The sequence below is a fragment of the Peromyscus maniculatus genome, chromosome 4 (assembly GCF_049852395.1).
Source record: "Peromyscus maniculatus bairdii isolate BWxNUB_F1_BW_parent chromosome 4, HU_Pman_BW_mat_3.1, whole genome shotgun sequence".
Classification (NCBI taxonomy): domain Eukaryota; kingdom Metazoa; phylum Chordata; class Mammalia; order Rodentia; family Cricetidae; genus Peromyscus; species Peromyscus maniculatus.
The window spans coordinates 88,589,530-88,609,075 of NC_134855.1; the positions used below are offsets into that span (position 1 = coordinate 88,589,530).

At 38.1% G+C, this 19,546-nt stretch overlaps 1 protein-coding gene across 7 annotated transcripts in view; it reads right to left on the reverse strand.

Annotated features, from left to right (window-relative positions):
* Positions 1 to 11,230: 11,230 nt before the first annotated feature.
* Positions 11,231 to 19,546, reverse strand: part of LOC102904650 (uncharacterized) — a 32,336-nt gene continuing 24,020 nt past the window's right edge. For 6 of the 7 annotated variants that reach the window (XM_076570273.1, XM_076570276.1, XM_076570279.1 and 3 more), the window contains 3 exons: positions 17,776 to 18,033; positions 14,129 to 14,342; positions 11,231 to 11,773 (listed from right to left, as the gene is read on the reverse strand). The gene's annotated coding sequence lies outside the window, so the exon portion shown is untranslated. The remainder of the gene's footprint in view (positions 11,774 to 14,128; positions 14,343 to 17,775; positions 18,034 to 19,546) is intronic. The other variant, XM_076570274.1, reaches the window with a different exon arrangement.

The window sequence follows — 19,546 nt, forward strand, 5'->3', positions numbered from 1 at the left end:
AGTAGGAAGTAGTCTTGAATGCATTGGCACAGAACACTTCCTAAATACAACACCAGTAGCACAGACACTGAGAGCAACAATTAATAAATGGGACCTCCTGAAACTGAGAAGCTTTTGTAGAGCAAAGGACATGGTCAATAAGACAAAACAGCAGTCTACAGAATGGGAAAAGATCTTCACCAACCCCACATCTGACAGAGGGCTGATTTCTAAAATATATAAAGAACTCAAAAAGCTAGACTTCAAAATATTGAACAATCCAATTATAAATGGGCTATAGAGCTTAACAGAGAATTCTCAGCAGAAGCTCAAATGGCTGAAAGACATTTAAAGAATTGCTCAACATCCCTAGTCATCAGGGAAATGCAAACCAAAACAACTCTGAAATACCATCTCATACCTGTCAGAATGGCTAAGATCAAAAACACTGAAGACAGCTTTTCTTGGAGAGGATGTGGAACAAGGGGAACACTCCTCTACTGTTGGTGGAAATGCAAAGTTGTACAGCCACTCTGAAAATCAGTATGGCAGTTTCTCAGAAATTTGGGAATAAGTCTTCCTCAAGACCCAGCTATACCACTCTTGAGCATATACCCAAGGAATCCTCAATTTTATCACAAGGACACATGCTCAACTATGTTTATATTAGCACTATTTATAATAGCAAGATCCTGGAAACAACCTAGATGCCCCTCAACTGAAAAATGGATAAAGAAAATGTGGCAATATACACAATGGAATATTACTCAGTAGAAAAAGCAATATCATGAATTTTGCAGTCAAATGGATGGAACTAGAAAATATCATCTTGAGTGAGGTAACCCAGACTCAGAAGGACAAACATAGTATGTACTCACTCATAAGTGGATACCAGATGTGAGGGAAGGGATGGCCAGACTGCAACCCACAACTCCAGAGGCGCTAGCTAACAGGGAAAGACCCTAGGAGGGACACATAGATGACCCAGTGAAGGAGAAGTGGATGAGATCTACATGAGTGGCCTGGGTGTGTGGGGAGGGTGGCAGAGGGCAAGGAGTGGGGAATGAGAACATAGGGAAATGGAAGGGTTGAGCTGGAATGGGGACAGAGTGGGAGGGCAGGAAGGGAGATACCATAATAGATGAGGACATCATGGGAAAAGGAAGAGGCAGGGTGCCAGGGAGGCTCTCAGGAACCCATAAGGATGACACCACCTTGGACTGTTGGTAGTGGTCCAGAGGGTGCCTGGACTGGTCTACTCTGGACCTGTTTAGCAAATACCCTAACTATCATCATAGAGCCTTTGTCCAGTGACAGATGGAGGCAGATGCAGAGATCCATGGCCAGGCACCAGGCTGAGCTCTGGGAATCCAATTGAGAGAGACAGTGATTCTGCAGGCAAGGAATGTCGAGATCATGAAAGGAAGACATGCAAAGATTACTGGCCTCACTATTGGAGGTCCATGAACTGTAGAGTAGTGGCTGTGAAGCCCCCATGGGACTGGACTAGGCCCTCTGGATATGGAAGACAGTTGTTTGGCTGGAACTGTTTGGGGAACACCAAGGCAGGGGGATCGGGATCCATCCCTGGTGCATGGGCAGGCTTTTGCGAATCTGGGAATTTGGGAATTTGGCAGCCTTGGTACAATGGGAAGGGGCCTGGACCTCCCTAGACTCAATGCACCGGGCTCTGCTGACTCCCCATGGGAGACTTTGATTTGAAGGATATGGGGTTGTGGGGTTGGGAGGGAGGGCTGGGAGATGGGAGGAGGTAGGAGGTGGAATCTGTGGGTGATACGTAGAGTGAGTAGAAAATTTCTTAAGAAAAATGAAAAAAAAAGAAAACGAATCTTTATTAATGAAATTTACTCATTTATTTTACATACTGACTCAGTTTTCCCTCCCTCTTCTTATTTCACCCTCTCTCCACCCCTCCTCTCTCCCCCAGAACCCACTGCTTCTCTGTTTCTGTTAATAAAGGGGCAGGCCTCCTAAGGGTTTCAACCAAGCATGACATATCAAGTAAAAGGCATCAAGTTAAGGTTTTGAAAGGATACGATCATTCTAATGAAAATAATAACAGAAAATAAACATAAATCAGTGTTGAACTTGCTGTCTGAGGGACAGAAAATAGTCTCTAAGCAGGAGAGAAAATCATGGTCTTGTGGAGGCATTAAGATTGCTGAATATATTCATGGGGAATAAAAAGCATTAGTTCAAATGAAACCCTCTAAACCATTTGTACCATTACAGAAAATGTATTGTACATTCTGATGTGCTAGCTTTGAAATACACTTACAGAACAATGTTTGTAAAATATTAATTTTGCGATACCCATGCAAGCTACTGTCATATCTCTCTTCCTTCTATTTTAGTAATGTTTAAGTATTTTTAATCCAGTGATGTGAGAAGTTAGATAAATCACATGTGGAAAATAATGTAAAACATAATTTTAGTAATGGGACATGACTATAAAAAGAAAATATGTACTGAACACTCAAATATTTCAGGAACCTTTGCATGTGATTATGAGCTGCCATTCACAAATGATTTTACCTTTGCTCTAAAATTTCATTGCTTTTATATACAATGTTCATCATCAAAAACTTTTATAAAACAAACAAATAATTAAATGTGGTATTTTAGAAGTTAACAAGTGCTTCTATATTCTGTATTCATATTAACTTCATCAACTCCCTGGATGATCATGAACTATGTCTCCAAGCCACAGACTAATGTGCAACAATGATGGGCTACTGTTTGCACCAATTCTACTATTTCCCCTCACTTCTAGTTACGTGGACACAATAAACCAATCTTTGTGTTCAATGCGGTCTCTAAACATTGCTTACCATTTTTTTTAAAAAACAATTCTTAGTTAATTTTTCTACATCTTTCCTTTTTCTTGATGAAATTGATTGTCTTTCCAAAATAACTCCTACATATATGGTCCAAATTCTTATATTTTCAATCATTTTATGGATATTTTCTTTTAAGAATTGTCCAGTCAAAGAGAGGGATTCTATGAGCAAGAGGCATCATGATTATGATAGGGAAACCTACAGAGACAACCAAAATGGATTCAATAATTTGAAACTGTTATTCCACAGATCCACATTTAAAATTGATTTATGTATAGATTTGGTTGTATGTAGAAATAATTGAGTTTTTTATTTTGTGAATAGTAAAACTATTTCAGAATCAAATATTAAATTATGATTATTTGGTTAGTTTTGTAGTATGAAGAGTTATTTTATTGAGTCTCTACTACAATATTCAACAGGACAATATTAAATGAGAAATTTGCTTTTTTATATACCAATGTCTGCCTGCACAACATTTTTTATCTTCCTCTGGTAACACCCTAACATTCAGTTCTACTGATAAATCCATATATATATATATATATATATATTATTACAAACAACATGATAACTGTTAGAAAAACATACTATCTATAAGCATTGATGGGAAATATTTAAAATACTGATAATAAAAGTTGTATTTTAAAATCTCCAATAAAACTTTCACTTAAGCTGAAACACTATTATCATTTAATTCAATATTCATATTTTCTAAAATACTTTTAATTACCTCAAACATGTTTGTCACTTGGACAAAAACTAGAATGCATGAGGTTCATGCCACAGAAACATTTCAAAGATCTATCTAAAGCAAATGAATAACCCTCAGAAACATTAGAACAAGTAAATACATTCTTACTTGACACTACTGTCTTTCTCATAGCAAAATTGTAATGGAAATCAAGCCACTAAGCATACTCGTTATCAAATTCTTGCTGCCTTAAATCCTCCTACCTGTGAGTCCAGATTCTTTACAGCAAATATTATCTCGTCAACTATCCTGACACTATCCTTCTTAGTGTTATGGTTCCCTCTACTCTACGTTCTTGCTTGGTTTAGGTTCTATTCTCTTAAACAATGTGTTTCCTTTTTAGTGTTATGGCTCCCTCTACTGTATATTCTTGCTTGGTTTGGGTCCTATTCCCTTAAACAATGTGTTTCCTTGTTAGTGTTATGGCTCCCTCTACTGTAAGTTCTTGCTGGGTTTGGGTTCTAGCCCCTTAAACAATGTGTTTCGTTGGGGCACTGTCATTTCTCCTTTGGAATCTTTCATTTCAGTGGTAGTCTGGAAGGGTTTTGAATGAAGATAGTACTTGTATTGTAATCTAAATATTGTATCTTTTACTCGATATGTACTGAACAATTTAAGTCAAAATGTAAAAACTCTAAATTTTAAGGAAGTTCCTTTCTCAGCCCTTAAAAAAACCACAAAGGAATAGAAGCAATTCAGTCTGACTATTTCTATGGTTAGTGCAAACTCATGAAGTATTGGGACAGAGCTGAATTCTTCTGATAGTTTTTGAAATGATTATCTGAGACATTAGGTTTTTGTAAAGATCAGGAAAACATGAGTACAAACTTTCAACACTTCAGTAAAATGTGAAGTTTATTTTTTTACCAAATACAGAAAACTGAGTTCAGTCAGTAATTCTAGAATCCCTTTTTTTCTTTTTATTCTATTTTACAATACTATTCAGTTCTACATATCAGCCACAGATTCCCTTGTTCTCCCCCCTCCTGCCCCACTCCCTTGCCCCCAGCCCACCCCCTATTCCCACCTCCTCCAGGGCAAAGCCTCCCCTGAGGACTGAGATCGACCTGGTAGACTCAGTCCAGGCAGGTCCAGTCCCCTCCTCCCAGACTGAGCCAAGCGACCATGCATAAGCCCCAGGTTTCAAACAGCCAACTCATGCAATGAGCACAGGACCCAGTACCACTGACTAGATGCCTCCCAAACAGATCAAGCCAATCAATTGTCTCACCTATTCAGAGGGCCTGATCCAGTTGGGGACCCCTCAGCCTTTGGTTCATAGTTCGTGTGTTTCCATTCGTTTGGCTATTTGTCCCTGTGCTTTATCCAACCTTGGTTTAAAAAATTCTCGCTCATATAAACCCTCCTCTTTCTCGCTAATTAGACTCCTGGGGATCCACCTGGGGCCTAGCTGTGGATCTCTGCATTCAGATTCCTCAGTCCTTGGATGGGGTTTCTAGCACGACTATTAGAGTATTTGGCCATCCCATCACCAGAGTAGGTCAGTCCCAGCTGTCTCTCAACCATTGCCAGCAGTCTATTGTGGGGGTATCTTTGTGGATTTCTGTGGGCCTCTCTCCAGCACTTTGTTTCTTCCTTTTCTCATGTGGTCTTCATTTACCATGGTTTCCTATTCCTTGTTCTCCCTCTCTGTTCTTGATCCAGCTGGGATCTCCCGCTCCCACAGGCTCTCTTTCCCTCGACCCTCGCCCTGCATTACTCCCACTTATGTCCAGGATGTTCTTGTAGATCTCAGCCATTTCTCCATCATTGGGCAATCCTCATGTCTTTCTTCGGGTCCTGTTTTCCAGGTAGCCTCCCTGGTAATGTGAGTAGCAGTCCAGTCATTTTTGTTCCACCTCTAGTATCCTCCTATGAGTGAGTACATACCATATTTGTCTTTCTGAGTCTGGGTTACCTCACTCAGGATGATTTTTTTCTAGATCCATCCATTTGCCTGCAAACCTCATGATGTAATTGTTTTTCTCTGCTGAGTAGTATTCCATTGTGTATATGTGCCAAAGTTTATTTATCCATTCTTCAGTTGAAGGGCATCTAGGTTGTTTCCAGGTTTTGGCTATTACAAACAATGCTGATATGAACATAGCTGAGCAAGTGCTCTTGTGGTATGATTGAGCATTTCTTGGGTATATGCCCAAGAGTGGTATAGCTGGATCTTGGAGGAGATTGATTCCCAATTTTCTAAGAAAGCACCATATTGATTTCCAAAGTGGTTGTACAAGCTTGCATTTCCACCAGCAGTGGAGGAGAGTTCCCCTAGTTCCACATCCTTTCCAGCATAAAGTGTCTTCAGTGTTTTCACCAACCCCACATCTGACAGAGGACTGATATCCAGAATATATAAGGAACTTAAGAAATTAGACATCAAAATGACCAACAGTCCAATTAAGAAATGGGCTATAGAACTAAACAGAGAATTCTCAACAGAGGAAACTCAAAAGGCTGAAAGACATTTAAGAAATTGCTCACCATCCCTAGTCATCAGGGAAATGCAAATGAAAACAACTCTGAGATACCACCTTACGCCTGTCAGAATGGCTAAATCTGGAATATTTAATAACACATTTAATATACAGTTGAGTGTGCTATACTGAACATACACAGTTTTGGAAAAAAATTCTTTAACAATTTTATTATTTTCAGAATATTGTCATGTCAACAATTCTTGCTTCTTCTACTTTACCCAATATAGAAGTTTCTTCATACATTTATGTAAGAAGTTCTATGAATCACATATAATATATGATAGATAACAGTCTTTCAGTACTGAAATATGATTATTATAAAGTAGAAAATAAAATAGATTTTAGAGAAGTATTTGATATAAAAAATCTTTACATTTCAATATGAGTAAAATATTCACTGAAAAGAACAACATTGTTATTAAGGGGTATTTTTTCTAAACTATCTGTTTGGTATGTCTGTAGAATATGTCTTTCCTATGACAACTCACTACCTGCTCTCCCACTTCAGTGGGATCAGTGTACATGTCTGATATTTAAATATTAAACCTAATTTCTGGATAGTGGTCCTTAAGGTGTTCTCAATTTCCCTATTTTTTTTTTCAAATCAGATTAAATGTAGACTCAACCAGCTATTGTCTCTGTATGAATGCTGACATCTGTGTAGATACAGCTCTATGAATGTGGTGCAAGGGGCCCTATCTATTGTCTACCACACATGTCTGTCATGAAAATGTCAGTGAGAGGCAAGGATGTATAGGATAAATCTAACCTGAGCTGAGTCACACATACATATAATTCAGCAACACTTAGATCCCTGTATAAGAGGATCTATAACATATCCTTTGTAAACAGATATATAGATGTCATAGATACAAATAGGTAGAGAGAGAGACAGTCAGACACACACAGACACACACACATATGCTCATGAGAGAGGTTGTTAAAAAGTAGATAATCCATATTCTTATCTGCCATAGAAACTCCCCCAATTGTTTAATATCTGTCAATAAAAATATTGTTGGTTGTCAGTTCCTACAATCAAAGATAAGAAAGCAAAATATTTGTTATAATCATTCAATCTCACAAATTTAAAATTCATTTACAGGTAAGCTTCAATATCTTAAATCCTTATTTCATATATTGTGTATACACAGCTTCTCTACAATTCCAGTTACAAGTCTCCTTCCAAAAACATCTATATCCTACCCAGTGTTGTTCTTTTAAATCTCCCCTTCTCTTGATAATTCATTTTTACCCTGTACAATTGGGTTCACTTGCTAAACACATTCTGATTCTTTTCTCATTGTAATACATACATCAATCTTTCAATTTCTTATGAAAACACCCAGAGGAATCTTCCTATATTAAGGGATGTTAGTGTAAACCTCATGTATGCTTACTATGTTCTCAGAGGCACATTAAAAGTTTTGAATTTACCATTTTATATAAAAACTACTATTTTACTCAGGATATACAAGTTCATGAAGTGAGCAGCATTTTGACTAGTCTTTAAGAATCCATGGAATGCTGAAATTCTTTGCGGTTTTGCTACTTTCATATGAAAACAGAAAATATATAGTCAATATAAATAATGTTCAGAAAGAACCAAATGGAAAGCCGGAAAGATAGAAATATTCGCAAAAAATTACAGAAAAAAACAGGCACTAGAACCAGCCACAAGGAACAATACAAGAGAGATTGTTGGAAAGGGATACCAAATAGAAAACTCCACAAGAATCAAAATACCCTCAAGATTTGTGTGGTGTTGCAAACTTTTAATCTGAGCAGTCAGGAGGAAGAGGCAAGTGGACCTCTGAGTGTTTGTGGCCATCCTGTTATGCCAGGCCAGTCAGGGATACTCTTCTCAAAATAGCTCTTTAAATGGTTGTTAATTATAATAAATGTACGGTCTAAAACAGATATTCATTTTTGGTATACTAATTATTTTCATGGAATATTCTTCTCTTACATATATTATGATTCTGGGTCTAAGACGTGTAAGTGAAGTCTCCTCTACCACATCTCATGGTAGCAGCAAGGTAATGGCTAAGTATTGGGATATAGTTGGTCTTCTAAGCAGAATTTGATTTGATACATGGGTTAAAATACTACTAAATATGACTTTCTGAATTGCCCTCATATGATCTGCATCTCGATGCTAGTACTAAGGTAAATATAGGAAAGAGGAAGGAGAATGTAACATGGAGCCAGATAGTCTGATAGTCAACTCATCTATCAGTTCCTTTACAATTTATGAGGTTAGGCCTTTCAGAGAAGGAGGCTCACCAAACTTCCCAAATGACTGAAAAATATAATGACAATCACTTTAAATAAAATTAAAAACCATTGTTTTATAATCACATGCACTGTCTCATACTCAGCATCAAAGAAAGAGGACCTTTTCATTCATCTCATGTCTATTCACACTGTATTAGTTTAAATGAGGTTTATTAAGAAACAGTCTATAGAATGAGTATATATATATATATACCCACATATATATATATATATATGTATACACACACACACACACACATATATATATATATATATATATATACACACATGCATATGTATGGTATCTCACAACCACAGAAACTTTGTTATACTTTCACTAGGTTTGAAAATTAAAAACAAGAATTATTAAATGAGTCTGGGATTTCAAAAAGTTAATCTGAAAAGGCTTTTATTTGTTAAGAATAGTTTCAAAATGCAAGTGTCAGTTTCATTGGGATGGTAGAAATGAAAATGTGTATTCTTTGGTGCTTGGGTGGAATATTCTGCAGCTAACTGTTCCGTCTTTTTGATGTGTGGTTCACTTAATTCTGATGCTTCTCTCTTTATTGTTGGTCCAGATGATCCATCTATTGGATATAGTATGCATACTATACAATGCATGGGTCAATGCTATCTGTGTCTTTAAATCTAGTGATACAACTTTTTAAATGAATTTTGGTGCAACAGAGTTTGGTACATGTATATTTAGGATGGTTGGCAGTTCCATTAAATGGAATGAAGTATATATTTTTATTTCTTCTAATTAGTTTTAGATCAAAGTCTCTGTTGTCAGATATTGGGATAGATAGTGATGCCTGGTTACTTCCTGGTCCTGTTTGATCAGAGTATTTTTTTTCCATACCTTTACACTATCATTAAGGTATCTATCATTCAAGATAAGATGTATTTCTTTTAGATAACAAATATATGGATTTTGTTTCTTGATCCATTCAGTCAGCCCACATGTTTTGATTGGAGAGTTGAGGCCATTAATAGTTAAAGTTACTACTGAAATTTATGCATGTTACTGGCAAGAATTGTGTTGTTTATTTTCAGTGTTGTTGTTTTGTGTCTTCAGTACCTTGTGTTTTAGCAATTATGTCTTTGTTTTTCTTTCCAAAATGTAGATGCTTTTAAAAGTTGTAGACGATTAATAATGAGAACGTTATGAATGTTTACACCTTATATATTCATTCACTGTCTGTAACAAGACTAGTTAATATAGCAAAATAAGCCGGGCAGCGGTGGCGCACGCCTTTAATCCCAGCACTCAGGAGGCAGAGCCAGGCGGATCTCTGTGAGTTCGAGGCCAGCCTGGGCTACCAAGTGAGTTCCAGGAAAGGCACAAAGCTACACAGAGAAACCCTGTCTCGAAAAACAAAAAAAAAAAAAAAAAAAAAAAGCAAAATAAAGGGAAAGCCAGTTACTATTTAAATTTTATTTCAAAAATCTATTAAACTAAATTCATACATTTTGGCAACATATCTTGCTTTATTTGCTTCTCTATGATTCAATTGGGACTCATGTTGCATTTGAAAAAAAGTCAGATGTCATTTATAACCTTTACATCAATTAAATAATTCTAGTTCAGTGGCAGAAGAGTGTGCTTACAACAACAGATTATATCCTCAATTCTCAGCACGATATATTTTTTTTCAGTGATCAGACAATGATTCTTTATACACAGAACCTAAAGATATATCTCCTCATGTTAGGTACATAACTTGTAACTGCAAGGTCATAACATCTAGTGGGGACAAAACAAAAGTATATGATGGCTCCTAGTGCATAGGACACATCATCTTGAAATTAAGCTGGAACATGAAACCTAAAAGTAAGATTCAGCAAAATGTTGCATGGCCAAGCAAAAGTTGCTTAGAAAGTAAGCCACAGCATGTCAAAGCATACGTAGACTTATGTGCAGGAATCATCCCTTTCATTCATGTCTGTTCATTTATGCATCTGTGTGTCTATGTGTTCATTTTGTGTGTATCTGTATCTGGGTGTACACATACACATGTCATGGAGCATTTGTCTAGGTCAGTTGACAACTGATGGGTCAACTTGTTCTCTCCTTTCACATGTGGGCTTTGAAAATTGAACAGTCATCAGACATCACAACACAGGCCTCTACACACTGAGCCAATTCGTCTGTTTAGGAATAATCATTTCCTAAAAGCAATTTGCATTCCAATTTTACATACATTTAAAAATGTTTAAATTCACTTACATGTGTATAAAGTTTGTAAATGATGTCTCATAGAAATAAGAACACCAAGACATCTCCAAGTTATTCTAATTTTGTTTTCTCTCTTTCTTTCTCTCTCTCTTTTCCATGTAGTGTATGTGTGTGTATGTTTGTGTGTGTGTGTGTGTGTGTGTGTGTGTGTGTGTGTGTGTGTGTGTGTACGTGTGTAGTGGGTAGCCATTCCAGCTTGGATCTGGAAGTTCCAACCCCCATTGAGACTCTGGCAACTGTCACAAATACGAGGCGGGGCGAGGGGAGGCGCCTGGAGACCCAAGAGCTGGATGGGCCAGCGCTCTCTCTGTGCACTCTCTCTGCACAGTCCATCTTCACCATTCAGCATCCTGGCACAGAGAGAGTGCACAGAGAGAGCGCTGGCCCATCCAGCTCTTGGGTCTCCAGGCACCTCTCCTCGCCCCGCCTCGTATTTGTGACAGTTGCCAGAGTCTCAATGGGGGTTGGAACTTCCAGATCCAAGCTGGAATGGCTACCCACTACATACGTGTGTACTAATAATGTATGGGGTGGCACTCATCAGTGCATGTACTTCTGTAGGGGTAGCTTACTTCCACTATCTTTCTCTCACTTTTCTGCTTTATTTTTTTTAAACAAGGTTCCACACTGAACCTAGAGCTCACAGTTTATTCAAGACTAGCCTGACTTAGAACCACAGGATCCCCCTGTCTCCACCCATTCTCCATCACTACAGTGACAGGCACTATGCCAAACTTTTAGGTGCGTGTTGGAAATCTGAACTTATGCCCTTGCACTGGCACATTAGCACAGTTTCCCAGTGGAGCCCTCTCTCTAATCCCTCTACTTTTCTTCTTTATCATGATTCGCTCTTGTCTTAACTTAGGAGGGGTCAACTGCAAAGCCTAATAGTTAACCAAGTTGAAAACAAGAACTGCACAGAACTGTACAACGGGAAGCATAGCTAACCATTCCTAGGCAGTCTTCCAGGTCCCTGGTTGATCGTGGAGAGTCTGAGGAAGATGCTGTCAGGTTTTCTCCCCGGAGGAGACTTATTCTGGGTCCTGGGATGCTATCAAAATAACCAGCAGAAGAGCACTCTGTGAACGGCCTCAAGCTTTGTGCATTTCCTGTAGATCTGCTGTGCTGCATTTTCATGTGAAGCTTTTTCCTGTTCTTCTCTAAATTCTCATTACTCCTGCAAAGACTGGAAAGAGTAAAATTTAAAGCTGCCATTTCTCCTGAAGGTCTATTACATTACTTGCATTTTAACAATACTGCCATGAGACTAAATTAAATTTTCATGGAAATGCCATGCTAACAGTGAAGGTGCTGCTGAGTGTACCAACTGTATGCATTTGTGGGCATGAAATTTTCCCAAAGATAGTTCATGTGATTCTAGAGGTATTCCAAATATGAAACTAGATTTTTAAAGAAGGAGGGATGGGTATAGCCATCAATGATGTGCATCTTGACCAATAAGACTCCTTTTATCAAGACTAAATATGTTTATAATGTTCTTCATGATGTTATTGAAATATGCAATAAAATATGTAAAGAGTAACATAAGGTCCTGGATGTTCACTTTTTTTATTAAAGGGATTTATTACATGAAAATTTGTGATAACATCATGATGTCATGCTTAAACATATTCACTTGACAAGCTAATAGGAAACATCTAGGAATATGTGGATTTCACTATTATACCACTCTGTCCTTTGAACAAGATATGGCTTTTGCCCTCTTAAACTCTTAGCAGATGTAATTATCTGCACCAGAATTGTTGACACACCGGGCCCCTTATTTTCATATGGAGTTGGGGCCTCATGAGTCCTTACTTCTCCATGAGAACGTATAGACAATTAATCATTGCACAAAGAGAAAGAATCTTTTTTTGTGGTTGCTGTAGCTCCCTGTAAGTTCCCCATGTTACTGTGAGTAAGAGTTTACTCAAGCTCCTGTAAGTTACCCCAGTTCCACTCACTGCCCCACAAAGCTGGGATGAGTAGAATGGTCATCTGTGTGTCTGTCATCACTGCAGTCCTCATGCCTTCCAAGAAGAGGTCATACGATATTTGTAAACCGGTTAGTAGATTTTACAAATATCACCTTTTGACATGATTTGAAAAGATTTGCTTTCCCTTATGTGCACCTCATGTATTAGCTGAGTATAATTAAACATTTGGCACTGGGGAATAATTCACAACAAACTCCTACTAGAATGTGATGTGGGGCTGTTAATGAAAAAGAACCAAAGAAGCTTAAGACACTGTGGCATCATTTCCTCAACACCAAGGCAGCACAGTGGAAATCGCCAATATAGCTTCCAATATCTTCACACTCAACAATTTTTAAACATTGCTTCTGATCTAGGCTTTCTTCTGCACCGTTCCCCCATATTAGTCTTTCCCTATACCACAGAATGCCTTTGTGAAGAGTATAGAAACTTGGGATGGCCAAACACCCTAATAGTTGTGTCAGAAACCCCATCCAAGAACTGAGGAATCTGGATGCAGACATCCACGGCTAGGCCCCCGGGTGGAGTGCTGGGAGTCTAATTAGCGAGAAAGAGGAGGGTTTATATGAGCGAGAATTGTTGAAATCAAGGTTGGATAAAGCACAGGGACAAATAGCCAAACAAATGGAAACACATGAACTATGAACCAAAGGCTGAGGGGCCCCCAACTGGATCAGGCCCTCTGAATAGGCGAGACAGTTGATTGGCTTCATCTGTTTGGGAGGCATCTAGGCAGTGGTACCAGGTCCTGGGCTCGCTGCATGAGAAAGCTGTTTGAAACCTGGGACTTATACAGGGACACTTGGCTCAATCTGGGAGGAGGGGACTGGTTCTGCCTGGACTGAGTCTATCAGGTCGATCTCAGTCCTCCGGGGTGGCCTTGATCTGGTGGTGGTGGAAATGGGGGGGGGGCGGCTGGGGGGAAGGGGAAGGGGGCAGGAAGGGGGAGAACAAGGGAATCTGTGGCTGTTATGTAGAACTGAATAGTATTGTAAAATAAAATAAAAAAAAAAAAAGAAACTCGAAAGAACAGTTTGTCTCCTGGCTCCCTCTAGTGGTACAATCAAAGTTCACAGCAAAGAAAATTATCTACCAACTGTCAGAATATGTATGCCTGGTGAAGTAGTGGTGGTGGTACTTGTACCCTTTTTTTAAGCTATAATATTTTAAAGGTAGTTCAACATTCAATATTTATCTTTATGATAATGCTTACAAAGGTTTTATGTAAATATCACTGTCTTAATTAGAAAGTTTCAAAAATACACAGGTGAATATATACCTGATTTGACTAAGTATATGAAATTATCAAGTGTAATAAAAAGCAGAAAATATCAAATATCCTAATCTATAAGAGTGATCATTTAAAAATAAGTTTATGCAATAGTATTATTTCCCAAATTTATATCACATAACTAACATTCACTTTGTCTAAAAAATTCTTATAGGAATTTCACAAATAGTTCTTTGCTAAAAATTAATTTTAGAGACAAATTAATAAACTTATTGGGCTTTCTACATATATGTGTTTTCCTTACTTGTTTAGGTAATATTGAAGTGATTTTCTAATGCTTAATTCTTCATGATGGAGGTACTTAGATCATTCCAGTTCCAATGCACTTAATGCTCCTCTGCTAACTTTTTATTTAGAGAGTGTAGATTTAAGGCTTCTAATTTTGGTTTCCATCACATTTATTGTTGAAGCTGTGTGACTCTCAAGAATTCTGAGTATGGTTTAGTTGTTGTTTGTGCCTGAAACATTAAAAGCAAAACAAAACAATGTCAAAAACAATTGTACTCAGCTAATGCAGGTGTTTGATGACTGTAGTTTTAAGTCAGTGAGTAAGAGAAAATACAAATATACAGTAATTAAGTGATACTAGAATCTCAAGTCTTCATCAGTATCAATTGTATTATGCCAGCACAAAATTTGACTTGCAAAATTGTTTACATCTGAGGCACTTGGACATCAAAACCAGATCTTTCCATTTGTTAGGTACATGCTCTAACACATGAGCCACATCTTCAGCCTTTAAATGTGATATGTTCTGTATCTTTAAAAGAAAGAGCCACAAAAGATCCAAAGTTATTGCTAGAGGGAGCTCATGGACCACAAAGAGACTGACTGGAAATTATAAAGGTAATGAAGCTTAGAGGAAGCTACCTAACAGCTGAATATTAAATTTACTTGATACACAAGTTAAAAATCCATGTAACACAGAAGAGCCAACATTTACTGTGTGCAAATACTGGTTTCTAGTTTTTACACTACCCATGTACAAATTGTTAAAAAAAAAAATGGCAGTGTGAATGACTTCTAATGAGATCAAACCCAGATGCCACTGGGAATCCACACTCGTAAAAGGACCATGGATGTAAGAATTCAGAAAATTCTAAGGCAAGGTCACAAATTTTCTGGTGAACCTTAGAGTCCTGGTCTAAAACATTGTCATAGTTGGCCTAAATGGGAAGCCAAGATAATGAGTTCATCTCAAAAGGATTTCTGAAAGTTCCTTTTAGAATGGCATGAGTTCCAATAGAATTCCAAGGAGATTCAAAGCTCTTAGAAGAAATGTGGTAGCTGTTTGCTCACTTGAGTGAAGGGAGACCAATATAAATTTGCATAAACACATACATACATACAAAATACATATATGTATGTAACAATAGCAGTGAAGAAGATGCTATCAACTTAAAAGGAGATCAGATGGGTTTGAGGTAGGGTTGCTGGGAGGGGAGAGAGGAATGAAAAAGAGGCGTAAAGTGATGGACTTTTATTTCAATGAAGATTGTGTTAAAATAGAGAGAGAGAAAAAATAATATTATTGAAAGAGGCGACAAAATGTAGCTAGAAACCAAGATGAAAAAGTGATTCCGTTGCTCAGACACAGGCTGTTTCTTAGATAAAGGAAAAAGTGGAGGATCTAGGGCATAGCAAAGAGTCAAAAAGAATGATCTCAATATGAAGGGCTAATTTCTCAACGTGACCTCACAGCCTGCACTTAATAAATACTGTACACAGAGGAAAGAGAAGGAGTCCCAATTATGGGACACAGGAAAGAATAAATACCTTAGGAGCAGTATCTGAACAAAGAGTTGGAATGAATCCATCATGTCCCACAAAATAAATCAGCACAGGCCCTGAGGCTAACTGGGGAGAATGATGAAGCTAATAATAATGCAATACACCAGAAAATCAGGCAATAAAAGTTCAGTTATTAATAAAGATCTTCAACAATAACTTTACACTTAAGTAAGCCAAACACATCAATAAATAAAATCTAGATTGGCTTATTGCATTAACAAAAGTGCATCCAATGATCTGAGGTCTCCATGAAATACTGGTAAAGGAACTCATGGACAAAGGGTGAAAATCAACCTACCAAGTGATTAGAAACAAAGAAAGTAGGCATAACTACTCTGATAGCTGATAGTAAACTTCAAACTAAAATTAGGCCATTGCATATCAACAGATAATAGATAACAGAAACATTTATTGACATTTTCCTTGGGTATAATCCTCACAGCAACAGCAAGACTAATTTGTGGTTTCAATTATCAACACAGGAGCACTGAGAAGAAACAGACAGATTAACAACTAATAGTTTTGTTAATTAGGAAGTAGAATTCCATTCTAGCAAGCAGCTTCCTTTTGCAACTCTCCAGATGTAGTTTTAGAACAAAATTTGCTTCAGATGTGCTATCAAAATCCATGTCTCTGGAATATTTTACTGGCAAAATTGTGAGTACAGTATAGATTGAAACTCATTTTCTTAAATATTCACATACTACATTTTATATGGATTTGGTAATCTAATTCCTTACTGATGGTTATTTTAAGTGTAACACTATAATCTGATGATGCTTAAATAAATACCCTTGTTTCTTGAACATACATCTACATATGCATTCAAATTCTGTATATTATTCTTCAACTTTGTTTAATATGTATCACATATGTTTGCATCTTTTCTATTTTGCCTATGATAGACAATATTGTTTTTCAGAATGTCTGTGGTTGTGTTTAAAAGCAATATTTTCCTAATCTAAAAGAACTCATCCTCAAAATGAAATTGTTAGATAAAAACAGTGATACTTTGGAATTGTGTGAATCATTGCTACTATATTATACACACTGGTTCCCACGTTTGTTTTGCCTCACATTTTTGACAACCTTGGTTATTATCTTTTAAACAAAATGCATCAATATTAATGGGACACAATGGTACATAATTTTGTTATTTATTTTTTTAGTTATTTGTTGTTGTTTGTTTGTTTGTTTGTTTGATGTCTTCCCATTCAGGATTATCCCTAGTAAAACCAAGTTAGGTATGGAAATTATCAAGAAGTAGAATTCATTCAACAGGCAGGAACAATACCTAGTTTTAAATCTTCCTAGTTTACCCATCATGTTCTTCTGCCTCCTCAACGTGGGGTTGCTGCTTTCTTGCTTCCACATGCTTTCCTTGTAGAATCAATGCTGTGGGATGTTCTGTAGGTCCTGTGGGAGCCCATTCTCAGGTTCCTTGTGGCGTTACCCAGCAGGTCCGTATAGAGGATGATTAGGACCATGGGCCTGAGTGCAGGTGTTTGAGATGGTCTGCACTTGGCTGTGCTGGGGGATGGTCTGTATGTCAAGTTGTTCTAATTGGTCAATAAATAAAACCTGATCAGCCGTGGCTAGGCAGGAAAGATAGGCGGGACTAACAGAGAGGAGAAATAAAAGGACAGAAAGGCAGAAGGAGACGCTGCAGAGGCCGCCATGACCAGAGAGGCTGCAGCCGCCGCCATGACCAGCAGCATGTGAAGACGCCAGTAAGCCACCAGCCACATGGCAAGGTATAGATGTATGGAAATGGACTAATTTAAGATAAAAGCACAGTTAGCAAGATAAGGACAGTTAGCAGGAAGCCTGCCACGGCCATGCAGTTTGTAAGCAAAATAAGTCTCTGTGTTTACTTGGTTGGGTCTGAGCGGCTGTGGGACTGGCGGGTGACAAAGATTTGTCCTGATTGTGGGCAAGGCGAAAAAATCAAGCTACAAATCAATCCACTTTTTGTAGCAGCAGCAGCAGCAGCAGCAGCAGCAGCAGCAGCAGCAGCAGCAGCAGCGGGTGCAGCAAAGGAAGCATCAGGAGGATCCAGGGCTGCACCAGCACCAGCAGCAGTAGTAAACGCAGGAGTACCTGGAGGAACAGCAATGGCAGCGTCTAGAGCAGCAGCAGCACCAACAACAACAGGAACAGCAGAACTGTCCAGTGCAGCACCAGGAGCAACAGCAGTAGAGGCAGCAGGGGCTGCAGCAGCGGGAGTAGTTGCAGCAACGATAGCAGCGACAACAGAAGCCTCGGAGGACCAGGAGCGGCAGAGGATGCTGCACAACCGTAGGAGTGTGTTGCATCTTCCGTTTCATTGCTTGCACGTTTCTTCCTGTTTGCTGCAACCTTTAATGAGAGTTGAACATTAAAGATAACTGTTTTCATAATAAAGATCTATTTTTCCCAATAGTCTTTATGAGTTGACTGTTGAAAATACTGAAGAACTTATTTCATAAAATCTTTATGTGCTTAGTTTGTTATAAGAGGTCATGGAAAGTTTAGGGGGAAATGTTTCATTTATTTCTAAGTAAAAACGATATGCCTTCTTTTATTTTTTAAAATTTTAAATGGGGCATTCCTCATTTTGAGCTTTTTCTTCCATGTATGCTTTGCTAACTCATACTTCTAACTCCTATACAACTGTTATAAAAGAAACGCTCTGTTAGTGATATGTAACATTAAAAGCCATCTTTAGAACTGTAACTTTTAGTTCTTCCAAAACAAAGGTGTTGGGGGGGGGAGTGTCTCCTCTATCTGCACTAAGGTATTTTCTCATATAGTCTTTTATGTTCCCTCCTTTTTCACTGGGATTTGGGGTAACCAAAATCTGAAGGAGCCCACAAAAATGAAGCCAGGTTTGCTCAAAGCAAGGGAGAGAGCAGAACTTCAGAGTTCTAAGTATAATAATTTGAAATAACTGGAAAATGTAAGATAATTTCCAAATTTCACATTGATCCACCATAAAATTTGACAAATGCGAGAAATTTTTATCACCATGATAGAGTCAAAATCCAATTATAAAATTCAGCAAAGTATCTACTTTAATTAAACAGTATAGCTGACAAAGTGGTTTGATGTCTTTGAGGAAGATGGGGAGCCTTAACATAGTTTTACTTTTAAGACTGCCTCTGGAACCCACAGCCAAACATTAGGCAGAGCTCAGGGAATCCTGCAGAAGAGGGGGAGAAAGGACTGTAGCAGCCAGAAGGGTCAAGGACACCATAAGACCCACAGTATCAAGTCACCTGAGCTCATAGGGGCTCACAGAGACTGACTCAACCACCAGGGAGCCCGCACAGGACTCATGTAGGCACTGTTTATGCTACAATTATATAGTTTGATGATCTTTTGGAACCCCTAATAGCAGGGGCTGTCTCTGACTCTGGTACTGGCTTTTAGGACTCCTTTCCTCACACCGGATCACCTTGCCTAGCCTTAACACATGGGGAGGTGCTTTGTCTTGCTGCGACTTGATATGCCACGTTTTGTTGATATCAATGGGAGACCTGCCCTATCCTGAACAGAAATGGAGGAGGAGTGCATTGGGGGTAGGAACAGAGGGAGAGTTGGGGAGAGGGGCTGGGAGGAGGGAAGGGAAACCACAGCCAGGATGTAAAGTTAATTAATTCAAAGAAAGAATGCCTCTGTATATTTTTTACTGTCTTTGATTCAATATACCTCACAACTCAGTCTTCTACTTATTAACATATGTGGATACAAAGCAAAGAAGGTGAATTAAATCTATTTGATAACAATAACCTGTTACTTACCTTAAAGTTTATTGTTTCTAGCCTAACAGTAACTATAGCTCTTCTAGAAGGAACATTTATCATTTAAGGATATTTAAAATAAAGTATGG